The sequence below is a fragment of the Octodon degus genome, unplaced genomic scaffold, assembly GCF_000260255.1.
Source record: "Octodon degus isolate 3935 unplaced genomic scaffold, OctDeg1.0 scaffold00008, whole genome shotgun sequence".
Lineage (NCBI taxonomy): Eukaryota > Metazoa > Chordata > Mammalia > Rodentia > Octodontidae > Octodon > Octodon degus.
Genome location: NW_004524584.1, coordinates 2,128,452 through 2,138,451, shown reverse-complemented (window position 1 = coordinate 2,138,451; position 10,000 = coordinate 2,128,452). Strand labels below are relative to the sequence as shown.

Genomic DNA, 10,000 nt, shown 5'->3' with positions numbered 1-10,000 from the left:
GGAGGAAGGAAGCTTACTGTGAGTTTGAGGCCAGCCTGGGCTACATAATGAGACCCTATTTGGGGAAAAAGAAAAAAAAGGTCTAGGGATGTACTTCAGTGGTAGAGCACTCACCTAGCACTTTCCATGGCCTTGCTTATGGGTTCAATCCCCAGCACCAATACAAAAACACCAAAAGTCTGTGAGAGCTGGGCATGGTAAGACACATCTGTAGTTCTAAAATTCTGTGAGGCTGAGGTTGATGGAAAGGTCTCAAACTTAATGACAGCCTGGGCCTAGGTAGTTTAGCAAAAAGGATGTAGCTCAATGCAAAGGACTTGGATTTAATCCCCAGTACCTTTAAAAAAAAGTCTGGGGGTCAGGGAGATGGCTCAGTGGAATAAGCACTTCTCTAGCAAGCACAAGGGTCTGAGTTCAATCCCCCATTCCACAAAAAAATAAAAAAAAGAAGAAGATTGCATTGTTGTTCCATCACCACAAACTGATGCTCTCTGCTATGTGTCAGTCTGCCTTGGAGCCATCAAAGTATAGACTGAAATCTCCAGTAACTGTGAGCTAGATAAACCTTTCCTTCCTTCATTTTGGGTGCTGGGTATTTGTCCCAGCAATGAGAGAAGAGTAACTGATACAACATGTAAAAGTCTGTGCATAGTAGAGTTATGTTTCTCTGAATATTTTTGATCTACATTTGGTTGAATCTGCAAATGGAAAATTCATTGATACCACTGTCTGGCTATTATTTTCTTATATCTTATCATGTATGGCCTTGCAGTTATTAATATAAACTTATTCCGCTTGGTGGAAACATTTATTACTCATTCAGACATATGGAGAAAAGAAGATAGAGAAATTAGGGTTTCAGCCAATCTCCCGTTTCTTTTCCATTTGTTAAGTGATGGTATCAGGTGCACAAAAAGATTTTGGTTCTTGGTTCATTGAGTACAGTCACATTTTGTCCTCTAGCTATCCAGTTTATTTCACATATTATTTACTATACAGTTTATTTCACATATTGGGGGCCAGCCCCTTAGCTCAGTTCTTTAAGTGGCTGCTTCAACAAAGCAGTCAGGCTCAGGTTGCTGTGGTTCAATCCCCACAACTCCAGCCAGCCAAACCTGCCCTGAAGGCATTCTGAGCCAGACCAAAAAAAAAAAAAAATCCTTCTGCTATTTCACATATTATTTACTACTCCTAACACAATACACAGGCAAGACCCACCATGCAACCAAATGATTTAAAATTATCAATGTTACCTTGTCTCCTCCAAACAGGAAGCTACTTTCCTAAACTTTATCCTTCATGTAATGAATTTATTTTTTGTTTATGTATATTTAATTAAACAATTTTAATTTTAATTTTAAAGTACCTTATTTTCTAAAACATTATGTACACTAATGTAGTTTTCTGTGCTTGGTTATTTTATGAAACATAAAATTCACTTCACTGTATCTCATGGATGTACTTTTTTGAATTTTGAATTCTGATCTTCCCAGCTAGCAGTATTGCATATGGTGATGTTTTGATGCTGGGCAGTAGGAGTGAACCACAACTCTCTAATTCACAAGAGTAAATAATTGATAGGGAAGATGTAGCTGTGTTGTGAAGCTATCATTTCAGCATGTTAAATTGAAAGAAATTTCTACTTAGTATATTTTTATGCTATGTTTATCTGAGAAATAAAACTTTGTAATCTGAGAAGCATCTTCATGGATGACAACTCCCCACGTGCTGCATCTCCATTCCCAATATCTTTTCACCTATCCTAAGAGTTTTTAGCCATGTTTGGCCCAATGTTCCCCTTCTAAAATAACAAGTATATTTGCTTCAAGAACATACAGTCGGCTCTTCCCAGCCGGCGCCGAGCAATGGGCATCTCTCGGGACAATTGGCACAAGCGCCGCAAGACCGGGGGCAAAAGAAAGCCCTATGACAAGAAGTGGAAGTATGAGTTGGGGCGCCCTGCTGCCAACATTAAGATTGGCGCCCGCCGCATACACACAGTCCGAGTTCGAGGAGGCAACAAGAAGTACCAAGCCCTGCGGCTAGATGTGGGAAACTTCTCCTGGGGCTCTGAGTGTGTACTCGAAAAACAAGGATCATTGGTGTTGTTTATAATGCATCCAATAACGAGGTGGTCCGCACCAAGACCTTGGTGAAGAACTGCATTGTGCTCATTGACAGCATGCCGTACTGACAGTGGTACGAATCCCACTATGCACTGCCCCTGGGCCGAAAAAAAGGGGGCCAAGCTGACTCCTGAGGAGGAGGAGATTTTAAACAAAAAACGATCAAAGAAAATTCAAAAGAAGTATGATGAAAGGAAAAAGAACGCCAAGATCAGCAGTCTTCTGGAGGAGCAGCTCCAGCAGGGCAAGCTTCTTGCCTGTATTGCATCGAGACCAGGCCAGTGTGGCTGAGCAGATGGCTATGTGCTAGAGGGCAAAGAGCTGGAGTTCTATCTGAGGAAAATCAAGGCCCGGAAAGGCAAATAAACCTTCCCTCCTGGTTTAACTCGTGTAATAAAGGTGTTTATTGTTCCAAAAAAAAAAAGAACATATAGTCGGACATGGTGGCACACATATGTAATCCCAGCACTAGGGAGGCTGAGATAGGAAGATCACTGTGAGTTTGAGACCAGCCTGGGCTACAAAGTGAGCTAAACGCCAGCCTGAACAGCGTAGCAAAACCCTATGTCAAAGACACACACACACACACACACACACACTATATATATATATATATATATATATATATATATATATATATACACTAATATATACTAAAATAACAAATATTTCATAATGTCCTTTAACCACTTGAAATAAAATCTATGTGCAGGAGGATCACTTGCAAGTTCAAGGTCAGCCTGGTCTCCATTCTAAGTTAAAGGCCAGCCTGAGTACATACATGGTGAGATTTTTGTCTCAAAAAAACAAAACTACAATTGATGCACATCAAGTATAATTTTTTTTTAATGTATTTGGTTGTTGCAAGGTCTCACTACACAGCTCGAACTTGTGATCCTCCTGCTTTCAGCCTCTCCAGTGCTGGGATTACAGGTGTACCACTACACCTGGACTCTGGCTGGCTCAGCATGCCCTAGGGGCAGGGCTGGTGCAGCATGTGGTGCCCAGTATCGAACTGGGGAATCAAACTGTAGTCCCTGTGTTTGCCTAAGCTTGCAGGCTGGCTCCCACACTATGTATAATTTAAATAATTACACAGAATCCTAATTATAATAAGGAGACATAAAAGAAACAAGTTAAAGCTGGGCATGGTGGCACAACCTTCATAATCCCAGCACTGGGGAGGCTCAGGGAAGAGGACCACAAGATGTGTGAGGCTAACCTGGGCTATACAGAAAGTTTAAGGTGTGCCTGAACTACATAGTCAAAACAAAACAAAAACAAGAGCCAGGTGTAATGCTCCATACCTGTGATCCCAGCACTTGGGAGGCTTAGGCATAAAGACTGCCAGAGCTCACGTTTGGGGCCAGGATGGGGGGCCAGGGAGACTGGGCAATATGGTAAATTCAAGGCTACCCTAGACCACATAGCAATACCTTGCCTACAAAAGAAAGAAAGAAAGAGAAAAAACTTAAAACAAGCTAGATGCAGTGGTGCACAACTTAATCCCAGGACTACAGACAATTACAGACAATTAAATTAGGTAAAAATATTATAGGCAGTCAGACAAGGTTAGGCCCTTAAGTGTCAATACAAAAAAATAAAAACATAGGCTGGAGGTGGTAGTACATACCTGCAATCCCAGCACTCAGGAAGTTGAGGCAGGAAGATCTCTGCAAGTTTGAGAATAGCCTGGGCTCCAAAGTGAGCTCAAGGCCAGCCTGAGCCTTATAGGAGACCCTGTCTCAAAAAGACCAAAAAAAAAAAAAAAAAAAAAAATCCTACAATTGAGGCACATCTGTCAAAGGCCAATCCTCAAGATACAGATAGAATGACAAGCTACATATCTCCTGTCTGGCAAATGCAGGGTCCTAAATTCAATCCCCAGTACCGAAGAGGGGGGGAAAAAAGAACTACATGCCTCCCCAAGATATAAATAATACTGTGATTAATGTCACCTGATCTGATAAGTCTAAATATCAGTCACCCAGGTGGGTGACCTAAGCCTCTAGATCTATCCTTTTCAAAAAATGTCTTTGTTCTTTCTATATACCCTTGCTATGTGACCTGCTTCCCTTTTTGATTACCTAAGCTGCTTTTTTTTTTTTTTTTTTTTTCCTAAAGCAGGTTCCTGCTATCTGCTGCTATGCTGTCCCGGCCAGCCCTGTCACAGTAATACTCCAGCTTCAGCCTGCAGAGTGCTGGGATTACAGCCATGCATCACACCCAGCTTATACTTATAATCTTACTTGGGTAATCATAGTTTTGACCCACACTATACTCACCTCCTGATTTTAGACCCACTGCAAGATTTTACTCTATAAAACAGTCAAAAAAGTGGGCTCATGGCAACTCCTGTTTCTCAAGAGCTATTTAATTTTTCCTAGGGCTGGGGAGATAGCTCAGTCGCCTAAGCACCCGAATGGCAAGCACAGGGGGTGCCAAGTTCAATCCCCAGTACTAAATAAATAAATAAAACAAATTTCTTCCTACTCTTAACCTCCCTTTTTCCTTAAAATTTATTCTGCAATTTCAAAAAACACAAACTCGGGCTGGTGAGATGGCTCAGTGGTCTAAAGCACCTACTTAGAACAAGCTCAGCAAAGCGCAGGGACCGCGGTTCAATCCCCCAGCACCACATGCCAGCCAACCCCGCCTCCAGGTGGGCTGAGCTGGCCACACAAACACACAAATAAATAGATAAATAAATAAAATAAAAAAGATTAAAAAAAAAAAAAAGTGCCCTGAAGGCATTCAAGGAGCCCCAAAAAATCCTTATAAAAAAAAAAAAAAACACAAACTCACCATATCTGACATCTAACAAGTTGAGAATTACACTTTTCACCCTACGTTACCAGCACTCCTAAGAGGCTAAGGCCAGAGGATCATGAATTCTACCACGCCCTGAGGTACACAGGGAGACTCTTTTTCAAGAAATAAATAAATAAATTAATAATAATAATAAAAAGCCAGGCAAAATGGCATACTCCTGTAATCCCAGCAGATTAGGGAGGCTGAAACAGGATGATCAAAACTTTGGGCCCAGACTAGGCAATTTAACAAAATCCTCTGTCAAAATAAAGAATAAGGGGGATGGAGATGTAGCTCAGTGTGTAGGCTGGTGCTCATTTCCCAGGAACCACACACACACACACACACACACACACACACACTAACTGTCCGTAGATTAAATTACTAAAAATAAGCAATAATATGAAGACAACAATATGCGATGTTTTAATTATTGTAACTGTCCTACTAACGTGTTTTGAAACTCTCATTGACATTTCTTTCTTAATAAAATTAAAAAATAAAATAAAATAAACAGTAAAAAACTCCAAATTGGGTTTAGCTTATAATTCTGATAACATGAAATGCTAATTATTTAAATAGTAAAAACAATCATTTAAACTTGTAAGTACCAGTGTGTAAAACTGGAGCTTGACCTCTTGTTGACAGTCCCTTCAAATTCCTTCTAGTGGCTCAGCAGGTAAAGAATTCATGGAATTCAGGTCTTCAAGGTCTAACAAGCACTGTGGTTAAACCACCCAGTCAATACCAAATTATCTGAGCAATGCTGGTTGATCATCTAACTCCTTAAAGCCTTCTGTCTTTTCTTTACTCCACAACTGCAATTACTTTTAATTGAGAAGTGAAATTAGTGCCTATAATAAATTAGTTATCAGAAATGTGAAATAGTATAAATTAGTTATCAGAAATGCAAGGACAAACTGGTCAGAAATGTGATTATAGTTTAAAGCTAATGGATTACCACCCACAAATTTCTTTTAAACCATCTAATCCTCTTGCAGGCGCAGATAATCAGGATCAGACTTCCCTTGAAGGCAAATGAGCACTTGCCTGGTGTTCTCCCAAGTGGATAAAGCACAGAATCAAGCTACAGGGCAAAGGATACTGCATTCCTTCCTGAGTTTGTACCAGGGAGGAATCGAACTGCAGACCTGGTTCTAAAAATAGGAGATTTCTGGGGAGACAGCTCAGCAGCAGAGGCACCTGTCTGGAAAGTTCAAGCTCCTCAGTTTGATCCCCAGTAACAATAATAATAATGATAATGATAACAATAGTAATAATAGATTACACAGATCAACATTCTTTGACTTCAGCAGTAAACTACTCCCAGTTAAAGCACCAAATTCAAGTGACATACTACTCAAGGAACTATTATAAAGAAATTAAGTGGGGCTGGAAATGGTGTGCACATTTGTAATATAAGCACTTACGAGACAAAGGCAAAAGGGTCACTGCAAGTTAGGGGCCAGCCTGGACTACATAGGGAGTTCAAAAGGGCCAGCCAGATAGGTAGATGCAGGGACCAGGGTTCAATCCCTGGCTTGCCCAGCCATGCTGGCCTCACCCTGGGGTTGTGCTGAGATAGTGACTGAGACTGGGCGTGGATTGCACCCACCTGTAATCCCAGCGCTTGAAAAGCTGCAAACAGGAGGATCACTATGAGTCTGAGGTGTGTAGTGAGACCCTGTAAACCCTGTACTCAATTTACATGAAAACCACACCTAAGGGGTTCAAGGTCAGCCTGAACTACATAGTGAGACCTATCTCAAGAAAAAAAGACTACAAAGACCCTGGGTTAGGATTGATGAATTTCTGAGCAAGTCATGAACGTTCTAGATCAAAGCTCCTTTAAGAATACTTGACTACATTAGCAATACACCCAATGGATACGTACACAATAGTCTGTCACCTGTTGAGTTCCTATCACAAGTGCTGGAATAAAATGGACACGCTAGCAAAATGTAACAATGCTAGAGAGAGATCAGGGAGAAAGGCTGAGATTTCAGAACATAATTCCTGACAAAATTAATTTCTACTTACCCTGAGTATGTTGTGTTGTTTTCTTTCGTTTTGTTTTACCAGGGACTGAACTCAGGACTTTGTGCTTGCCAGGAAGGCGCTTATGTCACTGAGCTGTCTCCCCAGCCTTGAGCTAGTATGATAGCACACAGGAATTCCAGTTTTACCAAAGAGAGTATATGTGATGCTATTATCTACCTATATGATTTTTTTCATAGCCATAAGCCTAAATTTCTTTCTTTTTTTTTTTAATGTTTTGTTTTTATGTTAAGACAGGGTCTACAGGGTCTCACTACATAGATCCGACTCATAGTGATTCTCCTGTTTTCAGCCTCCCAAGCGCTGGGATTACAGGCCCACACCAAAACAACCAGTCTCAATCACAGTCTCAGCACACTCTGGGGGTGGGGTCGGCACCCCATACTGGGGATCAGACCCCGGTCACTGTGCTCTGCCAAAGCAGGTGCTTTAGTCTGCTGAGCTGGCTGGCCCTTCATTGACTGTCTTCAATATATCATGCTAGGTGTGATAAGGTACACCTGTGATGCCAGTGGACAGGTGGCTAAGGCAGGAGGATCACCAAAAGAACTTGAGGTCAGCCTGGGATGCATAGTGAATTGAAGGCCAGGCTGAACTACACACCAAGACTCTGTGTCAAACACTCACACACAGAGAGAGAATGAATGTGTCTAACTCAATCATGTACTATAGAATCTGCCTCATTCCACAGTTGTATGATTTTTTTTTCCCCCCTAAGAATTGGCTATTGAACCTAGGGCCCTTTGCACTGAGGTACATCCCCAGCACTTTTAAATTTTTTCATTTTTGCAGCAGTTGGGGTTCGATCCCCAGTGTGCCATGCCAGCCCAGGCCCAGACCCTGGGGTACGCTAAGACAGTGATTGAGACTGGGCATGGTGGCATGTGCCTATAATCCCAGCTCTTGGGAGGCTGAACACAGGTGGATCCCTACAAGTCCAATCTACATGGTGAGCTCCTGTAGACCCTGTTCTAAAATACAAAAAAAATAAATAAATAAATAATTTTTTTTTTCATTTTGAGGCACAGTTTCACTAAGTTGTCCTGGTAGGGACTCAAACTTGCAATCCTCCCACCTTAGCTTCCCTCAGGTAGACACTGTGGCTGTGACTTTTAAAACTCTAATTTAAAGCCTTATAATATTCCTTGGTCTACAAGACCAATTACTTTAGTGTCTGTACTCACTATCTCAAAGATTTGTAATCTCATATTTCTACATGGAAACCAAATATCATGTGGATCCACTCAAAAAAAAAAAAAAAAAAAAAATCAATAGCTAGCATCCCTGTACATGAATAAGAAATTCACTGAGAGAGAAACTAGAGGAAAAAACATCACCCACAGTAGCATTAAAAAAATTTTTTTTTAAAAAAAAAGGGACTAGGGATTTGGCTTAGCGGTAGAATGCTTACCTAGCAAGCTGGAAGCCCTGGGTTCGGTCCTTGGCACCAAAAACAAAAAATAAAAATAAAAAAATAAAAAAAAAACCTATGAATCAATCTAAATAGGAAAATAAAAGACCTTAACATTGAAGACTACAGTACTCTGAAAAAGGAGATGGAAGAGGATATTCGAAAATGGAAGCCAGAGGCGGCGACCTAGCGCGGTGGTCTCCGCACCGGGCTCTGGAGCGCGAGGTCGCTGGTTCGCGCCCCCGTCCCGACTGTTTCTATTTTGGGGCTGGGGAGATGGCTCAGTGGAATAAGTGCTTCCCTGGCAAGCACAAAGGCCTGAGTTCAATCCCCGGTTCTGCAAAAAAAAAAAAAAGAAAGAAAATGGAAGCCAGGCATGGTGGCACATGCCTACAACCCTAGCACTCAGGAGGCTGAGGCTAGAGGATCATTGCAAGTTCTCAAACAGCCTGGGCTGCAAAGTGAGCTCACAGCCAGCCTGAACTGCATACTGAAACCCTGTTTCAAAGACAAAAAGAAAGAAGAAAAAGGAAAGATATCTCATTTGTTTTATTTTGTTTTAAGACAGGGTCTCACTATGCAATTCAGACTCGATATGTAACCAAGGCTGGCTCAAACTCACAAGAGGTCCTCCTGCAGCAGCCACCTGAGTGCTGGGATAATAGGCATGACGGCCATCATGCCTGGGAAGATACCCTCACTTTGGGGTAGGAGGAACCAATAATGTGAAAATGGCCATACTTCCAAAATTATTATATAGGGCTGGGAAGATAGCTCAGCAGATTAAACTGCCTGCTTAGGCAGACACAGGGACCGGGTGCCATGCTGGCGCTGGCACTGGCCCTGGCCCTGGCCCCGCCCCCGGGGCCCACTGCTGAGGCAGTAATTGATTGAGACTGGGCATGGTGGCACCCACCTGTAATCCTAGAGCTTGAGAGGCTGAAAACAGGAGGATCACTACAAGTCTGATCTATGTAGTGAGACTCTGTAGACCCTATTCTAAATACATTAAAAAAATTATTGTATGGATTTAGTACAATTTCTATCAAAATATCAAAGTATATCTCACAGACTTAGAGAAAACAGGGGGAGGGGAGATAGCTCAGTAGAATAAGTGCTTGCCTGGCAAGCACAAGGTCCTGAGTTCAATCGCCGGTACCACAAAAGAAAAAAAAAAGAATTAGAGAAAACAATCCTAAAATTAATTTGGAACTACAAGAGACCTAGAACAGTAAAGCTAATTCTGGGTAACAAAGGCAAAGCAGGAGGCATCACAATCCCTGGCTTGAAATTATACTACAAAATTATATGATAAAATCAGCATAGATGAGCAGGACATGGTGGCACACACCTGTAATTCCAGCACTCAGGAAGCTGAGGCAGGAGGATCATTGCAAGCTTAAGACCAGCCTTGAGGGCCGGGAAGATGGCTCAGTAGAATAAGCATTTCCCTGGCAAGCACAAGGGCCTAAGTTCAATCCTCTGTTCCACCAAAAAAAAAAAAAAGAAAAGACCAGCCTTGACTATAAAGTGAGTTCAAGGCCAGCCTGAACTATATAGTGAGACCCTGCCTCAACAGGACAAAAATAATAAA

The 10,000-nt window shown here is 41.7% G+C and overlaps 1 protein-coding gene and 1 pseudogene across 2 annotated transcripts in view; one reads left to right on the top strand and one right to left on the bottom strand.

The window, feature by feature from the left end:
- Pik3cb (phosphatidylinositol-4,5-bisphosphate 3-kinase catalytic subunit beta) overlaps positions 1-10,000 on the bottom strand; it is a 172,673-nt gene that overhangs the window by 155,886 nt on the left and 6,787 nt on the right. The gene's annotated exons all lie outside the window — the stretch shown is intronic.
- LOC101592216 lies at positions 1,848-2,511 on the top strand (annotated as a pseudogene).